A 25,296-nucleotide genomic window follows, 5' to 3' on the forward strand; every position below is an offset into this window, starting at 1 on the left:
GGAAACGCTCCTCCTCCGACGCGTGATGCGCTCTCTGTCTCCCCGCCCCCTTCTCCGTGCCAGCTGGGAGGGCTGCCCGGGCTGGAAGCCCCCGGGTCAATCCGCCCGCGGAAACGCGTCTCGGGGCGCAGGTCGTGAGAAGGCGCCCAGTCACCCGTCCGGGCTCCCCTCTAGCTAGCCAGCCAGCTAGTTGGTAGGCAGCCGGAGAGGAGCCGCCGCTCGCTCCGCGGGGACTGGCCGGTCCTCCTCCGCCAGACACGCCGCCTTCGCCCGCCCGGATTGGCCGCGCCGGCGGCGGCAGCGCGGGGCGGGACGGCGCGGGCGAGCGAGCGAGCGAGCCGGAGGCAGCCGAGCCGAGACACCGGCACCCTCCGCCGGCCGGCCGGAGGCAGCAGAGCGCGGGCAGCCGCGGCCAACATGCGCGCCTAGCAGCCCCGGGACCACGGAGGAGGAGGACGAGGTAAGGCCCGCGGCGACGGGATGGGCGCACCGGGGGAAGCGGGAACCTCTCCAAGCGCGCGTCGCGTTCCCCGGCTGCGCTTTCTCCTCCCAGTCAGCCAGCCATCATTCCTTCTGCCCCCCCATCCCCAAGGAAAAGCCCCCTCCCCATCCTAAGGGAGGCCCCCAGTCTGAAAGTTATGTCCAAACGCCCCCCCCCCCCGGTCCGGAGGCAGAGACATTGCGAGACTCTCCCTCCCAGGAAAAAAAAAACTTTCCACTGCCTATTTACTGCCGCGTGTCGCCGCCAAGAGACGGGCTGATATCCTCTCGGAGACGCAGGACTTTTTCAAGCCAGCCCCCACCCCCCGTCCCGGATAGAGATGCCCCCTCCCCAAGCGTGCTCCTTTCCACCTCTCCCGACCCATAAAAGAGCAAGACAGACGCCTCTCCCCTTGGAAAAGTCCTTTCTCCTCCCCCCCCCACCCCATTGGCCTTTTATCTTGGACTTGTCGTGTGGCCTGGAATGGAGTTTTGGGGTGATGGAAATCCCAGCCTGGCAGGACTTTACGCCGTCCTGGCCAGCCAGACGCAGTGGAGAAGGCCAACTTCTTGCCCGGCAGGACCCGTAAACAGCTCTGCAGAAGCCGCAGCGTGAGGGGGGGGAGGGAGGAGACTTTCTCTCTCTCTCTCTTTTCTGCCCCCCCCTCCCTGGGAGCCCCTGCTCTGCACCCCGGAAAGGCCTTGGGGGTCTTGCCTGTCTGCCCTCTCCAACCTCCCTGGCAGCAGCCCTTGCAGAGTAAGCAGCCACTTCCCCCCCTTCTCTCCACCCCCCCCCATCTCCCGCTCAGCAGCTGCAGCTGGCAACCCAACTTTTATTACTAGAGAGAAATAGGCAGCTCACTGCCCGTAAAATGCCAGGCAGGAGGAAGGGAGGGGGCGGGGGAGAGACGCAGCAGAAGGGGGGGGGCCTTTTGCCAGCCAGCCAACTCTCTGGGTCCCTGGTGCGACTGTCAGAAGGGGAGGGGCAGCAACTGAGCCCTAACAACAAAAACACCGCTTAGCAGACAGTCCATGTCGTCCCCCCCCCCTTTTTCTGGAATTGAGAAATGCTTCGTCTTTTATTTATTGTGATGGGAACTGCAGAGGAAAAGGTAAACTCTGAGGACACAATTATTTAGAGATCTGCTCCCTTCCTTCCTTCACTCAAGACACAAACACTTGCAAATCTCTCCGAGAGGCTTCCAGGCCTGTGACTTACTTGTGCACACACAGGCGTGCAAATCTTTCTCCGTGCACGCCAGGAGTCATGGCTGCCGCAGGGACACAGCGTGGCCCCGATCTCGAGGCGGCTGTTTGCTTTGGAGGAAGGTTCAAGAGTAGATCTACGGGTTGTCTTTCGGTGACAGGCATCTTTGAGTGTCCGCTGCTGGACCCCCACTCACCTCTGAAGAAGGTCTGGGAGTGGGGAGAGAGTTTTCTGGATGGTTCTTTGCCGTTCCATAGAGGACACACTGCACCCTGTGGGTTTTGTGCTAGCAGGCCACAAGGCTATCTGGTGTCTGGCGATAAAGAGCCCTAATGGCCAGCAAGTGAGAGCAGAAGTTGGCTGGAGTCTTGACCTAAGGAGTGTCTGTGTGTGGTCCAACCTTTGTGGACTTTAGGACTTGACCAAGAGTCACAAGGTGTTCATTTTGCATGTCAATTCCAGGGCCGAGGAAACTCAGGCTCAGGAGCCAAATGCAGCCCCCAGGGGTCTCCGTCTGGCCCTTGGGAGTTTCCTCCAGCCCCCCACCCCCCAATCCTGAGCCACAACCCTCCTCAAGCCTGATCTGCTCATTTCAGCCTGTGTCTTTCATCTCCAAAATGGGAAGGTTTATGATCTCATATCCTGCAAGAGTTTTGGGGAAGGGAATTGAGTAGTAATACTATTTATCATTTATTTGCTTATTTATTACCTGTTTCACGAAATAAGTGTGCACCGCTTGATTGTACAAAAGCAACAACCTCATAAAGAGGTTTACAAAAAGATAAAAACCATCAAGAAAAATTCATGGCGTTTACCTGCAGAACGTTAACATACCCAAACAGATTAAAGCTCACATCAACTTCCTGAGCTTCTGGGTAGGCTTGTCAAAGCAAGAATGGCTTTAGTAGGCACCAAAAACAATACGGTGAAGGTGCCTGCTTGATATCAGTAGGCAGGGAGTTCCAAAGGGCAATAATCATGTGCCCAAGATTCGCTCCCACTGCTGTTTGGTGGGAGCAGAGCCTCTCTTTCCCTGTGCTTTATTCCACGCCTCTCCCAGAGACAACTGCTTTTGCTTGGACCTTGTGGAGTTGTGGAGCCTGTCAGGGTTGGGCTTCGGTCCGTTGCTCTGCTCCTTCTGTGCCTCCTTTTTCCCCCTCCTGGGTTTTATTCCCTGATATCCTTGTAATGCAAAGTCAGGCAACCCAACCTGCTCAGTTTCGTGGCCCCAGAGTAAGGAATGTCAGTACAGTAGAGGAGGAAATGCTGCAGAGGTCCTGGGAATGAAAAAATCACCTATAGTTAAACTATGGAACTCACTCCCACAAGACTTTGGATGCCTTTAAAAGAGGATTAGACCAGGGGTAGGCAACCAAAGGCCCGTGGGCCGGATGTGGCCCAATCGCCTTCTCCAGCCCGCGGACGGTCCTGTTTTTACATGAGTAGAATGTGTCCTTTTATTTAAAATGCATCTCTGGGTTATTTGTGGAGCATAGGAATTCATTCATTTTTTCCCCTTCAAAATATAGTCCGGCCCACTGCATGGTCTAAGGGACGGTGGACCGGCCCCTGGCTGAAAAAGGTTGCTGACCCCTGGATTAGACAAATTAATGGAAAAGAGAGCTGTATTCTCTGCCTCCACAGTTGGAGGCAGCAATGCTTCTGAATACAGTCAAACCTCAGTTGTTGGACATAATCTGTTCTGGAAGCCCGTTCGACTTCCGAAATATTCAACAACCGAGGCACGGCTTCTGATGGGCTGCAGAAGCTTCTTGCACTCAAGCAGATGCCACGTCGGACGTTCGGGTTCCAAAAAATGTTCAAAAACCAGAGCAATTCCTTCTGGGTTCTCAGCGTTCGGAAGCTGAAACGTTCCAAAACGGAGATGTTCAGGATGTGAGGTTTGACTGGTCCAGTTGCTGGGAGCCACAAGAGGGGAGAGGGCTCTTTCATTCATGCCCTCATTGCTTGCTTCCCACAGGCATCTATCTGGTCAGCCGCTGTGAGAACAGGATCCTGGACTAAAGGAGCTGCTGGCCTGATCCAGCAGGCGCTCCTTATGTGCTTCTAAGACTTCCAAGGGTGGAGAATTCCTCCTCTTGTGTGATTAAAGGCCTTCCCTCCTTGAATGAGCAACATGTATCACACATGTACGTGTGTGTGTGTGTGTGTGTGTGTGTCTGTCTGTCTGTCTGTCTGTCTGTCTGTTGCCAGGCTGCAAGGATGGCGACATCGGACGCCACTCTCCTCTCTCCAACCCCTTCGTACTGCAGGAAATTTTGCTAGTTGTCTGAACCGTTGGATATGGAGCTCGGGAAGGGAGCATTTCCTTGCATAATGCTCCTTAAGCTTGTGATGTGAGTCACCTGTGGCTATTCTGGTCCATTGCTACCTATCTGTGTTGCACCTGCACTTTCTGCATCTGGTGTGGACAGAATGAAGAGCGGGGTCCTCCTGGGCGTCTGGATCAGAGGGTGAAATTCATGCCTGTAGGCTCGGGGGGTGAGGTGGGGAGACACTCCAAGACAGGGACCTCAAACTATGGCCCACGGGCCAGATCCAGCCCGCCAGGGTCCTGAACCCGGCCCGCCTGGCAATTGCAGAACCTGCTGCTGTCTAACGGGTCTATGGCAAAAGGAAGTACAGTGTCCCGTGCGTGAGCGTGACCTGTGCACCCGGCATCCGTTGATACTGCAAGTGGTTGGTTGGTTGCGGGGAGGGGGGGCGGTGCATGTGCAAGAGGAGGGATGATGCGATACTGCACACGCACAGCAGGTGCGCCGGCGCTTTTGCGTTCTTTCTCTTTCTGGTCTGTGGCTGAGAATTCCTTTGGCTGCGCTGCACAAGACGAGCGACTCGGGTGAGGCATCCGCAGGATGGGGGGGGGAGGTCGGCCGCCCACCGCTTTCCCTTTGGGAAGTGGCCATTTTGGGGCCGGGGAGCCTCATTCCACTGCCCGGCAGAGCAGGTGGGAGGAGATATTGACCATCTCATTAGCCAAAAGCAGGCTTCCCATTGAAATACTTCCTGACAGTAAGAGCTGTTCGGCAGTGGAATTTGCTACCAAGGAGTGTGGTGGAGTCTCCTTCTTTGGAGGTCTTTAAGCAGAGGCTTGACAGGCATATGTCAAGAATGCTTTGATGGTGTTTCCTGCTTGGCAGGGGTTTGGACTGGATGACCCTTGTGGTCTCTTGCAACTCTATGATTCTATGATTAAAACCGTTCTTCTTTTTAAATATTGTATTGTTTTTCCTTTTTTGTGCACCACAAAAGTGTGCACCACGCAGTGTGCATAGGAATGTGTTCATATTTGTTTCAAACTATAGTCCGGCCCCCAACAGTGTCTGAGGGACAGTGAACTGGCTCCCCGTTTAAAAAGTTTAAGAACAAGAAAGCACTCAGTTTATGCCTTCGCAACTTGTGAATTTGGTTGTGGCTGCCAGGTGTGATGGCCAATAGCGCAGGCAGATTCAGGATGGGATGAGTTTGTGGTGAAAGAGGCCTAGCAGCAGTTGTCAGCCATGAAATCTCTCCGCTGGCCTCCAGATGTTTTGGATCACAACTATCATCAACCCAAGCCGGCACATCTAAACCTTAGGAAGAACTTGCTGGAGGTAGGAGCTGTTTGGCTGTGGAACGGACTCCTTGCGAAGGTGGTGGACTCTAATAGAATCATAGAGTTGGAAGAGACCACAAAGGCCATCCAGTCCAACCCCCTGCCAAGCAGGAAACACCATCAAAGCATTCTTGACATTTGCCTGTCAAGCCTCTGCTTAAAGACCTCCAAAGAAGGAGACTCCACCACACTCCTTGGTAGCAAATTCCACTGTCGAACAGTTCTTACTGTCAGGAAGTTCTTCCTAATGTTTAGGTGGAATCTTCTTTCTTGTAGTTTGAATCCATTGCTCCGTGTCCGCTTCTCTGGAGCAGCAGAAAACAACCTTTCTCCCTCTTCTATATGACATCCTTTTATATATTTGAACATGGCTATCATATCACCCCTTAACCTTCTCTTCTCCAGGCTAAACATACCCAGCTCCCTAAGCCGTTCCTCATAAGGCATTGTTCCCAGGCCTTTGACCATTTTGGTTGCCCCCTTCTGGATACGTTCCAGCTTGTCAGTATCCTTCTTGAACTGTGATGCCCAGAACTGGACTCTCTTTCATGGGAGATTCTTGGTTGGATGGTGGCAGGACGCTGGCGAGTATGCCTTGGGAGAAGGCGGGCTGGAGTCTGACTCAGGAGACGGGGGCAGAGGTCTGTGGGGAGGGTAGAATCAGAGGCAGGAGAAGCTTTAGAGCTGGAGGAGGAGGAGGCAGGCCAGGCAAGTGAAGTGCTTCTCCACCCTCTCCAGCACCCCTGTCTCCCAGAACCAGGAGAGAGCTGAAGAGGGAAGAGCAGGGGAAGCTTCCATGCAGGCAGGCATAGTCTCTGGCTATGTGTGCACAGACTGTCGGAGGAAGGTACATAAACTGGTGGAGGGGGGAGTGGTTCCCAGTTCCTGCAACTTCTCCATAGAGCATGGACCTGGGAATAGCTGCTTAGATGCTAGGCTGGCGTGCCCAGATCTCCAGAGCGGTAGAAGCAACTGTTAAGTGTTATCTTTGACAATAAATCATTAATTGCATTCCTTTGGCTGAGAAGTGCCCTTGACTGATGGCCCCCTGCCAGGGATGCTTTTGCTGCGATTCCTGCATCGTGCATGCGGGGTGGACTAGATGACTCTTGGGGGTCCCTTCCAACTCTGCAATTCTGTGATTTGATGAGATTTGGGAGAGGGGCCAGCAGGGAGGCCTGGCAGCAGCAGCAGCAGGTGGCAAGAAAGGGAGAACTGGTTTGAGGATGCAGAATCTGCCCCGGCGGGCTTCCAATTGGGCCGTTGCTCTGGAGATGACCCAGACGTGTGTGTGACACCCCCTTGGTGGTGACCCTGCATAGCACCCGCTCTTCCCACGCATGGGAATGTCCAGGGTGGTCGGGATGGGAAGAAGGGATGGCGACGCACGTCGGTTAAGCAACTTTCTCTTTGCTGTAATAAAATCTTCTCGCTGTGGCAGCTGGAATGGGGGGGCGGCGGCGGGGAGGGAGAGACAGAGGCCTTGGCTCCCTTGGCCTCTCCTATGAAGCATGAATGAATCAATGAATGAATGGGAGAGGGAGCGAGTGACTCAGCCCGCCATCCGTCCCCTCCGAGGCCGGAGAATATTGGAAGCCGCCCAAGTTTCCTCTCCCGTCGCCCTCAGCCTTATCGGAAGCCTTGCCGCCTTGATTTACAGCTGATCTGCCCGCCTTCCCGGCTCCTTGTCCTTCAAGCACCCTGGGGGGGGGGCATGGGGCAGCAAAGCAGCACCCAAGGTGGTTCTTGCCAGGGAGAGGAGGAGAGGGGCTGTTGATGGATAGGACTAGTCAGGTGGCTGTGCTTTGGCTGGAGGGTCAGAGGCAGCAATGCTTCTGAATATCCTGGACCGTCTGCAGTTTGGGCCGGATCTGGCCCCCGGGCCTTAGTTTGCCTACCCATGCTCAAGGTCTAGGGGATAAAGTGGTAGAATTGTGTGAGGCAGTATGGTGTAGTGGTCAGAGCAGGACTGCAGAGTCCTGGGTTCGAATGTGCACTCAACCATGCAGCTCAGTGCGTAACCTTGAGCCAGTCAGTGTCCCTGAGCCCGGTTATTTTTATTCATTTTATTTATTAAATTTGTACACAGCGCCACCCTTCATCCGTAGAACTCAGGGTGGTTCACAACTTAAAAATACAGTATAAAAATGCAACATAATAAAAACAACAACAAGCAATACCCCCCCCTCCCACAAACATCTGATCTATTGCACGGGGTTGTTGTGATGATGAAATGGTGGCAGCGGGGAGAACCAGGCATCCCACCTTGGGCACCTTAAAGGAAAAGCGGAGTATAGATGCAGTAAAACAAATCCTGCCACCCCTTTTCTCCAAGATAAGACCTTCTTCGCCTCAGGCTCTGGTTGACTCCAAGAAAGACTGAATATGATTCATCTGGAGGTGGCTCCAGTAAGTGAGCCAAACAGCAACACAGCACTTCTAAATTTCAGAATGCTTTGCAATCTTTTGGAGTGTGTGTCCCCTCATCACAAGCTTGTACGGTAGGCCCTATTTTCATTGGTGGGGAATTACGGCAGAGAAAGAGAGACAGTGGGACTTGGCTGGTCATTTACTGAATTATTGGCAGTGTAGGACTCGAACCTTGAACAATCCATCTCTCACTTCTGTTGCTCTTGCATGTACTACGAGAAAATGCAACCTCACAGATGCAGCTAGGCCATCCAGCTGAGTTAGAAGGGGCGGGGTGGTTGTGGCTGGGAATCCTTTTCTTACTACAAATCATGAGGCGATGGACCTGTGTGATTAATTTCCCCCATGTTCCTTCTCAGTCTCTGCAGATTTCTGCAGGCTATTCCTGACTCGCCCATTCGCTTGCCAGCAAAGTCAGAACCCTCTCCTCTTGGAGACTCACCAAAGCCTGAGCATGAGACCATGCATGGTGCAATGTGGCCCAGTGGTTAGTGCCCAACTTGGACCAGGGAGGCCTGGGTTCAAAGCCCTGCTTGGCCACAAAGCTCACTGGGTGATTGGGAGTCAATTGCTATCTTAGCCAAACCTATCTCACACTTTGGGGTGTGATGGGTGGGGGGGGCACCTGTTATTTGCTTGTTTATTTGCTTAATTAAATTTGTATACCGCTTGATTGTAGAAAAAAAAACCCATCAGAGCAGTTCACAAAAAGAGAAAACACTGAAATTATCACTAAGAATTTACAACCCTGTTGTAAAACATACAGAATTTTTTTTATATAATTATTTTTATTAAGGATTTTCGTGGGTTACAAAGGTAGTGCAGTGTCTCATGCATCATTTTTACACATCAATTTTACTTGTTGAGACATTATGAGTAAGGGGGAAAGAGGTGGGTGGGATGGGGAGTTGGGTGTGGTGGATTGCCGATGTCTCTGTTTTTCGTGATATGTGTAGGGGTTCAGCGTCCGCGTGGTTTGTGCAGGTTCTCTGTTGTTTGTTCGTGCTTCTCTGTTGGTGAGAGAGGTCGGGATTCGTCTTTGGGTGCGATTGCTCATTTGCGGTTGGCTGTGATGATCTTCAGTTTCTTGTGTGAGTGGGGAGGGAGGATGTTTTGATTAGGTTAGCCATATTGATTTGTATGCTGACGGTAAGTTTTTGTTGTTGTCCTGTTGGGCTGTATAAGTGATAAAGGGGAACCATACTGGGGTGAAGGTGTCTTCTTCTGTTTGTCCGCGTGTCAATTTCAGCTTACTGGTTAGTTTTTCTAGTAGGGCCGTTTCCCATACAACTTGGTACCATTGGTCCATGCTTACCCCTGACAGGTCCCTCCAGTGCCTGGCTATAATGTTTCTTGTTGCTGACAATAGGTGGATTATAAGTTCTTTGTGATCTGAGTGAGTGTTGTTATCTTGAAAGATATTTAGTAAAACCAATTCTGGGGTAATATCTAGCACTTGCTTAGTTATCTTACAGATTTCTTGCATGGATGTCATCCAGAATGTTTGGATTTTAGGGCACTCCCACCACATGTGGAGATATGTGCCTATGGAGGTGCATCCTCTCCAACATTTCGATGAGGTTCCTGAACGTATTAGTGCTAGTTTCCTTGGAGTCAGGTACCATCTGTAAGTTTGTTTCAACGAGAGTTCTTTTCTTTTCATTGATATAGATTTGAAGGGGGGTTTCGACCACATTCTAGTCCATTGGGTAGGGTTGATTTCATATCCTATGTTATCCTCCCATTGTCTTTTTAGGTTGTCCAAGGGGTCTGTGGGATTTTGGAGTAGTATAAACATACAGAAATTTAAAACTGGAATTAAGCAAATTAAATTTGTTTAAATAAAAAATATGGTGTTTGTTTGTTTGTTGCATTTATAGCCTGTCTCTCCCCCCACCCCACCCCACCCCACCCCACCCCAAGGAGCTCAAGGCGGCATACAGACAGTTCTCCCCTGCCTCATTTGATCTCCACAACAACCCTGTGAGGTAGGTCCGGCTGACAGGTCGGACTGACTGGCCCAAGGTCACACCCAGTGAGCTACATGGCCGAGTGAGGATTTGACCCCTAGTCCCTCATTCTGACCACTACACAACACTGCTTTCTCTTTGTATATTCCATTTTCGGATAGACATTTTCTGAATGTCCCAGGAGCCCTTGTTTGGCCAGGCCGCTAATTGTTGCAGATAAGCCAGCGCTGAGATTAAGTGGGGTTTGGCTTTTTAAAAGAAACATCTTTGATTTAGCTACTGACTCCACAGAACGCCCAGACCTGCTCCCGGCCCCGTTCTCTCCCCCCCCCATGCTTTTGGTGGGAGGATCCTCTTGTGCTTTGGAGAAACCGCTTGAGGTCTAAGCTTGGAGCCCTTTTTGCGGCTGCAACCCCTGAGGAAAGGCAGACATTCTCTGGCCTTGCTCTGTTGACTCCCCTGGACTGCAGCCAATGCCTTGACAGCTGTGGTTTATGCCTCCACGCTTTAAATGGTTATAATCTCTTGTGGGAGGACAGGCAAAAGAAATGTCTAAAGGCATCCGCTGCCTTCAGGGACTGCGAGACCTTGCGACCATTCTTAATTTGCAAGATGGTTAAGGAAGTTTAGCTGCCACCTGTCAGGTCCCCTCTCCTCTGTGACTGGTCAGATGTTACCTGTGTATTCAGCAAGTAACTGAGCAAGGCCAAAATTTAGTGCCCCTCCAAATGGATCTCCTCGGTTATGGATCTTTGCCATTTTGCTCCCCATTGGTGTGGCCCCCTGTGTATGTCACAGAGCAGAGATGCTCAAATAGTGACCGATGGTCTCTAAGAACAGAGGAAGCAACTCCACAATGAACAATAGATCATACAATTGGAAGGGACTCCCGAGGGCCATCTAGTCCATCCCCCTGCAATGCAGGAATCTTATGCCCAACGTGGGGCTCGAACCCATGACCCTGGGATTGAGAGTCTCATGCTCTACCGACTGAGCGATCCGAGCTTCCAACTGAGCCACACCATTGACTGGCAGCGACTCCTAGAATCATAGAACCGTAGAGTTGGAAGGGATCCCCAAGGCTCACCTAGTCGGACCCCCTGCAAAGAAAATCAAAATTGATTTACCTTTTGTCATATTTAATTCGGAAGTGAAACCTGGATTGATTCTACAATGTGGAACTCCAAAAAAAAATGTAATTCAACCCCCCCCCCCCAACAAAGCCACCAGCCATTTTCAGGTGGTTTGTGAAAAAGTTTCAAGAACTGCTGTGGTTGAGAAAGGTGACTTCTGGCCTCTCCTGTCATAATCTGAAGAGGAGCCATCTGGATCTGGCCAATGGCCCAACTAGTCCAGCATCCTGTTCTCACAGGGACCAACCAGGTGCCTGTAAACAGGGTTTGATCACAACAGACCTCTCTCCCACCTGCCCTTTCCAGCAGTGGGCATTCAGAAGCATTGCTGCCTCCGACTGTAGAGGGCAGAGAACAGCCATCCTGGCTAGAAGCCACTAGAGTCCCCTCCTTCTCCATGAATTTGCCTACCGGTAGTCATCTTTTAAAGCCATCCGGGTTGGGGGGGGGTCCTCACTGCCTCCTGCAGGAGAGAGTTCCAAGGATTAACTATGCACTGCATGAAGAAGTCCATTTCACAAAACAGCAAACCCAGATTTGCCGCCAAGCATTCCCTCACCAGGGAGCCACATTCAGCCATGCTGCAAGGTGCATCAATCGACTGCATGCATTCCTTGCTGTTTCGGTGCATGCTTTAGATGGCAACTGGTGACGAACGGAAACGATTCCGCGTTGTTGGGGGTAGGGGCAGGTGCCCTGTGAGTCGTTGCTGTGACATTTGCAAAGGCCTGGGAATGTGGAAGCGTCTTGCAGAGCGTCTGGTGAAAGCAGCTGCAATTTCTGGATTTTTGCATGGATTTTAAGAGAGAGAGAGAGAGATGTCCTTGTGTGCGAGGGTGTTAAGTTCCAGAAGGCAGGATGGCTGTGAGCCGGGGTGGATAAACAGAAGGGAGGTCTCTAGCACAGCAGGAACCCCGTCCAAACATCTCCCTTTGTTCCTGTTTGTTTAACGTTGTCTAGGAAATGTGGGCTTACCCGACTGAGTGTGCGCTGTTCCCAGCTGAGCCACTAAACATGTTAATCATGAGGCTGCGTTTATTAAATTGCTGTTAAAGGTTTTTAGGACAGAGATATAGTTTTTAAAAGCAAGACATTTGTATTGCTGGCAGGAGCTGAGCTTGGGACCCTATCCGTTCCCCATTGTCCACTGACTGTAAGCTTCTAGAGTCCTGTTCAGGTGTCCAAAGAACATGAGGGTGTGCCATGGGTCATAGTTCTGAGCGCACAGAGCCTGCACATCGGAACACTGTCTTGCCCCCTGGAAAAGGCTTAGTGCCCTTCACTGGGTGTGTGTTTTTTAAATGCATACATGCGTAATTTTATTTGTATGCCGCTTTTCCATAGCTCGAACCATGCTCAAGGCAGCTTATGACATGAAGAAGAAGAAAAAGATTCTGTGAGTCCCACGTTGCATGTTTGGGATGTGTACACCAAACAGTCCATGTGCACGTGATGTGTGGAGATTGGGGCAGAGTCAGCCCTGCCTCCTAAGTGCACACCAGTTTGTACACGTTGCGTCACTTGCGTTTTCCACATTGCGCATGCAACCCAATGCGCCTGGTGCTCCCATTAGAGCAAATGGGCCCCAGACCTGCTTGCTGGAATGCGCTCAATAAAAGTGATTTGTTTGTGTTATTAAGTCAATAGAAATGTCCTCCATATACCGTGTTTCTCATATTATAAGACATGTCTTATATTTATTTTTTCCTCAAAAAAACACACTAAGGCTTATTTTCAAGGGATGTCTTATTTTTTTCCTCCTCCTCCTGCCGCGGCCGGCATTGCTGCTGCGCCTATCACTATGTCTTATTTTCGGGGTATGGCTTATATTCCTTGAATGCTTAAAAATCCTGCTATGGCTTATTTTATGGGTATGTCTTAAAATATGAGAAACAGGGTATCACCTGCTCTGAAATACTATAATATATTCTTTTAATGGGCTAATGAATCCGCTAATCGGCTAAAGGCCCCCAAAAGCAGTTGATGGTCCCCCACAAAAGCTTTAATTTGTTACAGGCCTAAAACTCTCTGGCGAATGCCCCAGAGGGATCTTCGTTCTTCTCCTTCCAGCCAGTGGCACGGCTTGTGAGAGTATGCAAGATGGGAAAGGCTGAATATTGTCTCCCACACCACCTGCTCCTGCGTCTTGTCTTTCGGCAAATTGGATATTTGACGCCACATTGGGTTTTTTTGTTTCTGGTTTTAAATGTAGCCCAGATGTTTGAAACGCAAGTAGAGCTTGCTGTGTTTCAGCTGAAGGTTTTAAGAACCTGACTACCTCCCCCCAACTCACCTGCATCCAGTCTCTTTCTTTCTCTGGGCTATTGTCCCTTCCGCATCTCGTGGAAAGACCTTAGCTCTCTGCCATAGCACCTGCCCAGGTTCCATCCCCGGCAGTGTGGTACAGTGGTTAGCGTGTCAAACTAGGACACTGGGAAAGACCAGGGTTTGAATCCCCACTCAGCCATGAAGCTCATTGGCTGACGTTGGGGGGGGGGGGCAGTCACTGCCTCTCGGCCTAACCTACTTCCCGGGGTTGTTGTGCGGGTCAACTGAGTGAGCGCCTTGGAGAAAAAAGAGTGCTATAGATGCAATTAATGACTTAATAATCTCCAAGTTGGGCTGGACATAAACCCTGGAGAACCATTGTGTCAGAGTAGATGACACTGAGCTTCCGATGAACGGACTTTGTTGGTCCGCAAGGGGAAAGGCTTGCTGTGAAGTGTGCTGTCTGCGCACATGAGCTCTTTCAGATGTTCTGCTGAATCAGAGAATTGTAGCATTGGAAGGGACCCCCAAGGGTCCTCTAGTCCAGCCCCCTGCAGTGCAAGAATTTCAACCCAAGCATCCCTGGCAGATGGCCATCCGACCTTGAGCATGCCGAGGGTGAGGTTGACCTCGCTCATGGACATCTGCTCAGTCCTCAACCCTTGAGGCTCCAGGCGCATGAATGACGGCTGTTGGGTCTAGACCAAAGTTGCGGCGGGCAACTCCAAGCGCTTCCTGCCAATGGAGAGCTTGAAGCATCTTCTCGTGCCTGCTGAAGATCTGTGCACCTCGACCCTCTGTGGGTTTTGGTTGGCGATTGGCAACTGGATCCTTCTGGGTCAAAACCTGCCCCCTTGGCAGGTAATGGCTGGGCTCCATATTGGTGGCTCCGAGGTGTTGCTGGCAAGAATGGGAAGTGGGAATTGGCACCTTTCTTTCCAGAGATGCCCTCTGGCAAAATGCGGCGCTGGTTGAAGAGGCCTCCCGGGGCTGCCAACTTGGGTAACCACAAGAGCCACAGAACTTTCCCCTGCTCCTTCAAAATGCACTTTATTTTTATGCACAAGACACTGTTGGTATATCTGGCACTTTAGAGTATAAGGGAAAGCACTGACACTTTTAGGGGTGTTTGAAACATTTCAAACACCCCTAAAACATTTGGCGGGTAACAGGATGGCGAAGGCTGCCATAAGCTAAGCCAACACTACAACCTCCCATTCTGCAGGTGGAAGGACTGAGGCTTGCCAACGTCCCTGGCTCTTCCTGGCAGAAGAGAGATTTGAACTTTCTGACTAATAATAATAATAATAATAATAATAATAATAATAATAATAATAATAATAATTGTACCCTGCCCATCTGACTGGGTTCCCCCAGCCACTCTGGGCAGCTTCCAACACATATAAAACATGATAACATATTGATAACAGGGCTGCCTTCAGATGTCTTCTAAAAGTTGTGTAGTTCTTTATTTCCTTGACATCTGGTGGGAGGGTGTTCCACAAGGCAGGCGCCACTACCGAGAAGGCCCTTTGTCTGGTTCCCTGTAGCTTCCCTTCTCGCAACGAGGGACCCGCCAGAAGACGCTCAGATGGTGGACCTCAGTGTGCGGGGTAAACGATGGGGGTGGAGATGCTCCTTCAGGTATACTGGACCAAGGCTGTTTAGGGCTTTCAAGGTCAGCATCAACACTTTGAATTGTGCTCGGAAATGTACTGGAGCCAGTGAAGATCCTTTAGGTCCCAGCAGCCGTTCCCAGTCGCCAGTCTAGCTGCCGCATTTTGGATTAGTTGTAGTTTCCAAGTCACCTTCAAAGGTAGCCCCACGTAGAGCGCATTGCAGTAGTCCAGTTACTCACTCTCTTAGTATCAGCTCCTGGCCCCTGACTCTCTCCAGAAGTGAAAAGAGGAGCAGCCTCTTCATTCCTCTGCAACCAGCATTTCTCCTTTTCTTTCCCGAAGTCACTTTGCTCCTTCCCGCATCCCGCAGCTGTTTGCTCTGCAGGGACAACTTTTCTGCGTTATCCCAGGCAGTGACGTGTGGCGATGGCTGAGCAGGGCTAGGGCTGCTGCAACTCGTTGGTGGAAAGGTCTGTCTTGGAGCAGGAAGAGGTTGGAGGACATCACCCTTGAGCAGCATTTCTCTGGGGGGGAATTTTATCTGTTTAACTCTGACCCTACTGCTGAATGGCTTCTCAGGCTGCAGTTTGTTCTCTCTAAGCTCTGCTCTTCTCAGAGTCATCTTGTTGATCAAAAGGACTTTGGATTCTAATCTTATCTCTTATTGCATTCTGCGCACAACAAAAGTCACCCATGAGTTGTCAGGGCCCTCAAAATATTTGCAGACCCTTCAGCGATTAAGTATTAATCCCTCTGTCTCTAGCAATCTCATTGCTTTATTCCTTTGCTTTAAACTCCTCCGGTTTTGGTTTTTCTCGGCCTCTCTGACCACAAAAGGCTCTGGACCCTGGAGGCCGTTTGGGTTTGGTTCCAGCGGAGACTGGCCTCTGACCCCTCATATAAAAGTCCAGGAAATTTCCGACACTCCAACCACTACACCACACTGTCTTTCACATGCTAAGTGGCTGTAGTTCATCGCTCTCACTCTCCCAGAAACAAATAAAGCAATAAGCAGCCCCCTTGAGGTGTCCATTTCGTTTGAAGCTGCCCAGAGTGTAAGGTGGCCTCCTTAAAATCAGAGAGGAGGATGAATGGCTAAACATGACAATTTGTGGGCAGCCCCAGTCAAAGGGAAGAATAAGGGCAGCTCATAGAACTGTAGAGTTGGGGTCATGCAGGAATCTCAACTAAAGCATCCAAGACAAATGGCCAATGAAGTCCTCCATGCAGCGCATTGTTAATCTGCGGAACTCCCTCCCACAGGAGGCAGCGATGGACACCAACTTGGATGGCTTTAAAAGAGGATTCGGCAAATTCGGGGGGGGGGGCTATCCATGACTCCTAGCTAGGACGGCTGTTTTCTGCCTGCACAGTTGCTGGAAATGAATTGTTGCAAACTGCAGGAGGGGAGAGCGCTCTTGTGTTCGGATCCTGCTTGCAGCTTTCCTGTACATGCATCTTCTCGGCCACAGTGAGAACAGGATGCTGGACTAGATGGGCCAGTGGCCTGATCTGGCAACACTCTTCTTAGATCCTTATTGCCATCCTGCGGGGTTTGTGGTTGTGGAGAAACCAAAGTGGAAAGCGGTTGTTGTTGTTTAGTCGTTTAGTCATGTCCGACTTTGTGACCCCATGGACCAGAGCACGCCAGGAACTCCTGTCTTCCACTGCTTCCCACAGTTTGGTCAAACTCCTGTTAGTAGCTTCAAGAACACTGTCCAACCATCTCGTCCTCTGTCGTCCCCTTCTCCTAGTGCCCTCCATCTTTCCCAACATCAGGGTCTTTTCCAGGGAGTCTTCTCTTCTCATGAGGTGGCCAAAGTCTTGGAGCCTCAGCTTCACGATCTGTCCTTCCAGTGAGCACTCAGGGCTGATTTCCTTCAGAATGGATAGGTTTGATCTTCCTGCAGTCCATGGGACTCTCAAGAGTCTCCTCCAGCACCATAATTCAAAAGCATCAATTCTTTGGTGCTCAGCCTTCTTTATGGCGACTGAGCCGGGCCAAGCTGCAGAGTTGCCATGGCCCAAAGGGGCAGAAATGGCTTCCACATGGACCCTGTAGCTACAAAGGCTTCTCATGTTGAAAGGGGAGCAAGAGGCAAGATCTTTTCTTTGAACTCGAGGAGGAGTAAAATCATGAAAGCAAATAAAACACAGGAACGGGCGGAGGGGAGGCCTGTTCAGAGGAAAAGCAGCGTTTGGCATCCGCAGGGAAACATGATTCTTCTTTCTCTTTCTTCTTTTATGCATCAAAGTTTGTCATAAAACTTTTACGGCAAGGATAAATGATTTGCTTGTGTGTGAAATGTGCAGATATCACAAAACACTTCCCCCCCCAACCAGAAAGAGATCACCCTGCAGCCCCATTCCTCCCCCCCCCATCCAAATTATGTTTGATATGACTGCCTCCAGCTGCATCTCAAAAGAATCCACAGACAGGCTTGTTCCAGTTTGTGCGTTTGGGCTTTTGCTGATACAAACCAGAAGGCTTCTGTGCCAGCCGAGAACTCGGAGCTTGCTGTCTGCAGGAATTTCAAGTGCACTGGGAAGCGGTTTTCCTAATTGTTGCTTGCGGGAAAATGAAACTCCGCGTGCACACATGGTTTTCTCCTCTTTGCATATGGCAACCATGTAGAAAAACCTGCAGAAATTATAAGCCTGCTGGGGCTGGCAGAAGGGAAACCAAGAGTTCTCGTCTGGCTCCAGCAGTCGAACTGCATTTCTCTGCTGGACCTGGAAGAGCCCAAGTGAGGCCTGTAACAAAATGTTGCAGCATGGAGCACAGCTCCTCAGGATTCCAGCCACCCACGCCTTCTCCCAGGATATTCACATTTTATTTCCATTTAGTAAAAAAGGTGATGGTACTCATCATGAGGGTGTTACAGTAAATGCCACACTTTTGACATGGGGGGGGGAGAGAGGTGCTGGTACTGTGTACCCTTCAGCACCCCCAGAAAAAAACCACTGATGCCCACTGAGCTGTTTGAGGAGGTTGGGACTTTTTTGCCACATTTAAGCTTTTTTGAGAGGGTGATATGATAGAAGGGCTGTCCCATGGAAGAGGTTTGCTCCTGCTCTGTTGGGGAGGACTCAAACCCATGGCTTCAAGTTACAAGAAAGGAGCTTGTGACTCAACATCAGGAAGAGCTTTCTGACAGTAAGAGCTGTTTGACAGTGGAACAGACTCCCTTGGGAAGTTGTGGACTCTCCTTCCTTGGAGGTTTTTAAAGCAGAGCTAGGATGGCCATCTGCCATGGGTGCTTTAGTTGAGATTCCTGCATTGCAGCGGGTTGGACTAGATGACCCCAGGGTCCCTTCCAATTCTACGATTCTTTGGTTATTGGGGTTGGTTTTGCCCCCTGCAAAATGAGCCATCTGATGCCTTCCTCATTTCCCCAAGAGCTACTGTTTCAACTATGTAAGGAACAGTGCTCAGAAATTGAATAGTATACAGTATATGAATATACTATTTCTTCATAGTATATATGAATACAGCGATCCTCTGGTCTTTTTGTTCCTTTTTTATTTATTTGTGGCCAGCCTTTCAGCTCCTGGAGTGGTTTAAAATTAAAATGGAACGCAAAATAAACCAATCCTTATCAAATTGCAACCCGCTCTCAGAGCTGTCCTGTTTACGAATGATTCGGTCAACGCATCCGCAAAAGCGGAAGTAGGTTTTCTGGCTAGCAAACTTTGCCCTGGAAGCCGAACGGAAGCCGAACGGTGGAAGGGCACCGGTGGCGGGAGGCCTCATTAGGGAAAGCGCGCCTCGGTTTAAGAACGCTTTCGGTGTAAGAACAGACTTCCGGAACGAATTAAGTTCATAAACGGAGGTCCCACTGTAGTTGGTAACCCCCCGGGCTGCTCCTCTCGCCGCCCTACATTCCCAAAGTCTCCCCAATCTGGGCTTGTCGGGGATTCCTTAGCTGTGATCCTTGCATTTCAGGGGGCTGGACTGGATGACCTTTGGAGATCCCTTCTGACTCTGCCATTCTGTGATTCCTTTTTTCGCCCGCTTGCACGCCGCCCAGCCTGGTTCCCCTTCCTTGCTTGCTCTTGCTCCCTCGCTCGCCTCCCCTCTCTGGCTGAGGCAATGTGAAATCTGTGACAATGAGACCCCAGTGCAGTTTCCAAGGAGCCTCGCTCTGAGCTCTGGGCATGGATTGTGCAAATGGTGAGTTTGCATAATGCATTCTGCCTCGTCCAAGGTTTGGTGGAGGAAGGGGACAGGCGATAATAGAGCCATTGCTCGCTGGCAGAGCAGCTGCCTCGCATGCAGAAGGGCTCGGTCTCCAGCACCTACAGTTAAACGCTGGATTTCTGGGTATTAGGCGAGATTAGGAGAGGTTTTCTTATTTTCTGCCTGTGACCCTGAAGAGCTGCTGCCGGCCAGAGTAGGCAATACTGGGCTTAGTCATCTGGCTGTGTTGGACAGGGTGTGCATTAAAGTGTTTGAGTGCTGATTTTTATTTTTGGTGGTGGTGTGAGCAGTCTTTTAGCCATCATTGCAAGCACCCTGGTGCCATGCTGTGGAAAGGATTCGGGGGCAGCGATGCACTGAGAATCACAGAATCGTGGAGTTGGAAGGGGCCCAAAGGGTCATCCAGTCCATCCCCCGGTAAATGCAAGAACCTGCCACCCTCTGCAGCTTGAGCAGGGGCAGCACCATGTGGAATTGTCAGTGAAAGACTGGCTTTCTTTGTGCAGATGGAATACAACCCTTTGCATGCCTATCACTGCCATAAATGGAAACAGAGAGGAATCCAAGCTAGAGAGTGGTGGTGAATTCTGAAGGATGAGGAGTGTTTAAAAGTGCTGCAGACAAATGTCGGGGGGAGGGGGGCTATTGGGTTGCTGTTTTCATTTTTAGTATGTATTTTGTAGTTTTATATCTTGATTTTATTCTGTGAACTGCCCTGAGACCCCCGGGTATGGGGCAGTATATAAATTCTAATAATAATAATATATAAAAAAGATCGTTTTCAGTTCTGGTCGCCTTGCCTCATAAAGGATACCCTAGAGTTGAAAAATGTTCAGGAAAGGGCCACCAAAATTATCAAGGGGTCAAGGGGATGGAGCGACCCCCCCAGGGGGGGGGGAGATTTGCGTCTTTTAGGAATTTCAGGCAAGATGCGTTATTTTTATCTGGCCAACTCTGCATGTAAATGCCGGAGAGTTTAGGGAACCTTCACAAGACCTTGTTAGTACATAATGCTAAAACCCAAAGCAGTAGAGTTTGGTTGCAGGGAGGTGGGGGAATGTCACTTGGAGCCACGTTTTTCTCATCTCTGGGGAGTTTTTTTGTTGCTGCCATCCCCCAAGCCCCTTAAAAACAGCCATCAGGTTTATGGGGAAATGCCTGAGAGAATGAATCCCTGAGCAACCTGCTACCCTGCTCAAATCAGAAAGAACTCTCCTTCCTTGGAGGATTTTAGGCAGACATCAGGGAGTCTTGAGCTGAGATTCCTGCATTGCAGGGGGTTGGACTAGAGGACCCTTGAGGTCCCTTCCCACTCTACAATCCTATGATTCTATGGTTCATTGGAGGTTTTCTTTTAACAGAGGTTGGGTGGACATGTGTCAGGGATCCTTTCTTGAATCTCAGTCTTCAGTTGTGATTCCTGCGTTGCAGGGGGCTGGACTAGATGGCCCTCAGGGGACCCTTCTGACTGCCATTTTCTGCCACCCTGCAATCTCCCCTTCCAAGACAGCAGTGGTTGAAAATGCCTGGCTCTTCTTTGGCAGGAGAGAAAGAACCTCCTCCCTTTGGAATCTTCTCAGATCCTGCAGATTCTGGGCAACCTTGATCATCATAATCATGATTTATTATTTATACCCCGCCCACTCTGGGCGGCTTCCAACATAATCGATTAAAGATTAAAAGCCTCCCTAAACAGGGATGCCTTCAGATGTCTTCTAAAAATCTGGTAGTTGTTTTTCTCTTTGACATCTGTTGGGAGGGCGTTCCACAAGGCGGGTGCCACTACCGAGAAGGCCCTCTGCCTGGTTCCCTGTAGCTTTGCTTCTTGCACTGAGGGAACTGCCAGAAGGCCCTCGGCGCTGGACCTCAGTGTCCAGGCTGAACGATGGGGGTGGAGACGCTCCTTCAGGTATACTGGACCGAGGCCGTTTAGGGCTTTAAAAGTCAGCACCAACACTTTGAATTGTGCTCGGAAACGTACTGGCAGCCAATGTAGGTCTTTCAGGACCGGTGTTATGTGGTCTCGGTGGCCGCTCCCAGTCACCAGTCTAGCTGCCGCATTCTGGATTAGTTGTAGTTTCCGGGTCACCTTCAAAGGTAGCCCCATGTAGAGCGCATTGCAGTAGTCCAAGCGGGAGATAACTAGAGCATGCACCACTCTGGCGAGACAGTCTGCAGGCAGGTAGGGTCTCAGTCTGTGTACCAGATGGAGCTGATAGACAGCTGCCCTGGACACAGAATTAACCTGCGCCTCCATGGACAGCTGTGAGTCCAAAATGACTCCCAGGCTGCGCACACCTGGTCCTTCAGGGGCACAGTTACCTCATTCAGGACCAGGGAGTCCCCCACACCTGCCCGCTTCCTGTCCCCCACAAACAGTACTTCTGTCTTGTCAGGATTCAACCTTAATATGTTAGCCGCCATCCATCCTCCAACCTCCGTGACTGCCCTTAGCACAAAGCTAGGGGCATTCCCTGCCTCTGGCCCCAATACTATCTGCACCTTGCCTTTTGTGGGATCCCTGTTCTCCCTCAACCCCATCCTTTTATTACTGTGAGAAGAGCCTGCGTAGCTCCAGACGTCTGCAGGAGCAGCGGCCGCTGGATCTGAGAGCTTCTCTGTTGCCTTGGGAGATTCCCCAGCGATGCTGACCTAACTCCGAAAACATTTAAACAGAAGGCCAAGAGGGAAATGGCCTAAGCTGAAGCTTCCTCCCCCTCCTCTTGCACCTCTGTCAACTTGGCAGTCTGAATGGTGCAACTCGTGCAAGGAGGATCGAGTCCTTTCTGAATCTCTAAGCTGAATTCCGCACCCTATTTTCCACCCCGTTTCCTGGCTAATGCCGCTGTAGATGTTGGCACAGCCTTGGCAGGGGAGATAAATCTCTGGTTTCTGCTACGGTAGGGACCTCTCTGCAAATGGAGGCAACTGCGTGCTCTTGCCCGTCTCCCCAGCATGGCGCTTTGCACAAACGCAGCCTCCTGTGTGTCGGGGTTTGGTGCACAAAGCAAAATCGTTCCTTCAGAGCAAACTCGGATCCCCAAGGCAGATGAGAGAGCAAGTCCTTCTCAAAAGAAAAAGTGGCAGGTTCATGCGGAATTCATGCAAGGCATTGCAGTGTTTTTGCAGGAGAATGCAGAGCCACAGGCCCCTTTCTAAGGAACCTCTTACATCAGGGTTCAGCATTCCTGCTTCAAGGAAAAGAAGGGAACCCCAGCATTTACCCTCGCTCCATCCAACTGGTTTGGTTAGAAAACAAGGGTGCTTTGCCCGTCTCTGCAGGCAGGAAAAGCTTGCTCAGAAGGGGCTTCCAGCCAGACATCAGATTGTTGTTGTTGTTGTTGTTGTTGTTTAGTCATGTCCGACTCTTCGTGACCCCACGGACCATAGCACGCCAGGCACTCCTGTCTTGCACTGCCTCCCGCAGTTTGGTCAAACTCATGTTCGTAGCTTCGAGAACACTGCCCAACCATCTTGTCCTATGTCGTCCCCTTCTCCTAGTGCCCTCCATCTTTCCCAACATCAGGGTCTTTTCCAAGGAGTCTTCTCTTCTCATGAGGTGGCCAAAGTATTGGAGCCTCAGCTTCACGATCTGTCCTTCCCGTGAGCACTCAGGACTGATTTCCTTCAGAATGGATAGGTTTGATCTTCTTGCAGTCCATGGGACTCTCAAGAGTCTCCTCCAGCACCATAATTCAAAAGCATCAATTCTTCGGCGATCAGCCTTTATTGTCCAGCTCTCACTTCCATACATCACTACTGGGAAAACCATAGCTTTAACTATACGGACCTTTGTAGGCAAGGTGATGTCTCTGCTTTTTAAGATGCTGTCTAGGTTTGTCATTGCTTTTCTCCCAAGAAGCAGGCGTCTTTTAATTTCGTGACTGCTGTCACCATCTGCAGTGATCAAGGAGCCCAAGAAAGTGAAATCTCTCACTGCCTCCATTTCTTCCCCTTCTATTTGCCAGGAGGTGATGGGACCAGTGGCCATGATCTTGGGTTTTTTGATGTTGAGCTTCAGGCCATATTTTGCGCTCTCCTCTTTCACCCTCATTAAAAGGTTCTTTAATTCCTCCTCACTTTCTGCCATCAAGGTTGTGTCATCTGCATATCTGAGGTTGTTGATATTTCTTCTGGCAATCTTAATTCCGGTTTGGGATTCATCTAGTCCAGCCTTTCGCATGATGAATTCTGCATATAAGTTAAATAAGCAGGGAGACAATATACAACCTTGTCGTACTCCTTTCCCAATTTTGAACCACTCAGTTGTTCCATATCCAGTTCTAACTGTAGCTTCTTATCCCACATAGAGATTTCTCACGAGACAGATGAGGTGATCAGGCACTCCCATTTCTTTAAGAACTTGCCATAGTTTGCTGTGGTCGACACAGTCAAAGGCTTTTGCATAGTCAATGAATCAGAAGTAGACGTTTTTCTGGAACTCTCTAGCTTTCTCCATAATCCAGCGCATGTTTGCTATTTGGTCTCTGGTTCCTCTGCCCCTTCGAAATCCAGCTTGCACTTCGGGGAGTTCTCGGTCCACATACTGCCTAAGCCTGCCTTGTAGAATTTTAAGCATAACCTTGCTAGCGTGTGAAATGAGCGCAATTGTGCGGTAGTTGGAGCATTCTTTGGCACTGCCCTTCTTTGGGATTGGGATGTAGACTGATCTTCAGACATCGGATTAACTTAATCAATTGGTCTGAATAATTCCTGACTGGTTCCTCAAAACTCCTGCCCTTCTCCTGGCCTAACCTCTGCTGTTTCCACTGCTGGTTAGCTGTCTCCTGTGTGGGCTGCATCTGAAAATGGCTGCTGTACAGAATGAAAGTGGCTCTCTGTGAAACTCCTCGATGCTCCCTGTCTGTCTCCAGACCCCTCACCTGCCTCTTAGAGCACCATTGCCTCTCGTTCCCTCTCAACAAATATCTCTGGCCAGTTCCTATTGGTGTTCTGATTGTGGGTGCTGATTAGCCAATCCACGTTAAATGATATTGATGTGTGCCTGCCTTAGCGCCTTGGTCTTGAATTTGTCTTAACTTGAATTTGTGGAATTGTGGAGTTGGAAGGGGATCCCAGGGTCATCTAGTCCAACCCCCTGCGATGCAGGAATTTCAGCTAAAGAATCCCTGCCAGGTGGCTCTCCAACCTTTCCTTAAAGCCTCAAATGAAGGAGAGTCCACCACCTTAAGAGACTGGCTGTGGGATCAGCCCAAAGAAAATCGCCAGGCCCGGCAGCCTCTTGAGCTCAGCAACTTGTACACGGAGGCCTCTGAAACTTTCGGCAAATTCATGGTGAACAGGACTTGTTCCGCCATCAGACTTGTAAAGCCATCAGAACAGTAGCGCCCACCTTCTCTGTGACAGTGAGCGTTCCATCAGTCAACTTGCCAGCTGTTCAAAATAACATTTCCCACTGTCTTATTTTGAACCTGCCAATTTTGCTAGGTGTCCCCTGAGTTCTGGAGCAAAGAGAGTGGGAGGAAAAAAACCAAACACATTTCTGTGTCCACTTCCTTCTCTACCCACAATTTCCCTTCGCCGCTTTCCACGCTGGTCCTGCAGGTTCTGTATCGCTCTCCTTGGCGTTCCCCAACTTGCTGCTTTTGCATGGACAGTTTTGCGGGGCCAAGGCAGGGGCGAAGCTGCAGCCCAGAGCAGTCTTCCTCCCCTGCTGCCTGGGGTCTCTGGGAGTTGTCACCTCAAAGCACCCCGAGGGGCACCAGCTGGGAGGAGGCTCAGCAGGACTATGCAGGCCCCCTGAGCTGCTTTAACTCTCTGCCTGGAAACTGACGCTGGGCGCCCTCCCGCAGCTCCTCGCAGATTTGTGCGGCTCTGAGCACCTGGCTGGCCGCTGGCCATCGATTCTTGGCTGCTCATCCCACCTGCCGTCCTTGTTGCTGTCAGCGTGCTTTATGGTGCCGGCAAGAACTTAATTACTGGCCTTGTCCTCCCCTCCAAGGACCACGTCCTCTCCGGATAATGGAGTGTGCGGCTGAGGGAGCAGTCTGCTCTGCTGTGTCGCCGAGGGCTGGCAGCTAACCGATGGAGCCGTGTTTTCGCCTCTTCAACATGCACATTAACATCGATCCGACCTGCCTGAAAGTCTGCTGCTGCAGGTCCAGCGGCACTTGCCAAAATACAGCCGGCTTGCAGTGCTGAAAGAAGCCTCTGCTTTTTTCACCGTCTGCCCCAAGCCCGTTTCTGATTTGGTAGGCTTGGATCTCTGTTAATTTGTATTTGTTCAACAACATTTATATACTGCTTGAGTGTGGTGCCGTGGTTAGTGTGTTGGACTGGGACCTGGGAGGCCAGGGTTCAAATCATAGAATCATAGAGTTGGAATAGACTACAAGGGCCATCCAATCCAAC

General features: G+C 50.5%; 1 protein-coding gene and 1 non-coding gene across 3 annotated transcripts in view; one reads left to right on the forward strand and one right to left on the reverse strand.

Moving 5' to 3' along the window:
- Positions 1-210: 210 nt before the first annotated feature.
- The window catches only part of IL11RA (interleukin 11 receptor subunit alpha), a 127,297-nt gene continuing 102,211 nt past the window's right edge, over positions 211-25,296 (forward strand). Inside the window, exon 1 of one of the 2 annotated variants that reach the window (XM_088653077.1) lies at positions 211-460. The gene's annotated coding sequence lies outside the window, so the exon portion shown is untranslated. The remainder of the gene's footprint in view (positions 461-25,296) is intronic. The other variant, XM_060280406.2, reaches the window with a different exon arrangement.
- Positions 10,636-10,708, reverse strand: TRNAE-CUC (transfer RNA glutamic acid (anticodon CUC)). Its single transcript has one exon. It is a non-coding gene; the product is annotated as a tRNA-Glu (tRNA).

Source organism: Zootoca vivipara, chromosome 10 (genome assembly GCF_965207765.1).
Source record: "Zootoca vivipara chromosome 10, rZooViv2.hap1.1, whole genome shotgun sequence".
Classification (NCBI taxonomy): Eukaryota; Metazoa; Chordata; class Lepidosauria; order Squamata; family Lacertidae; genus Zootoca; species Zootoca vivipara.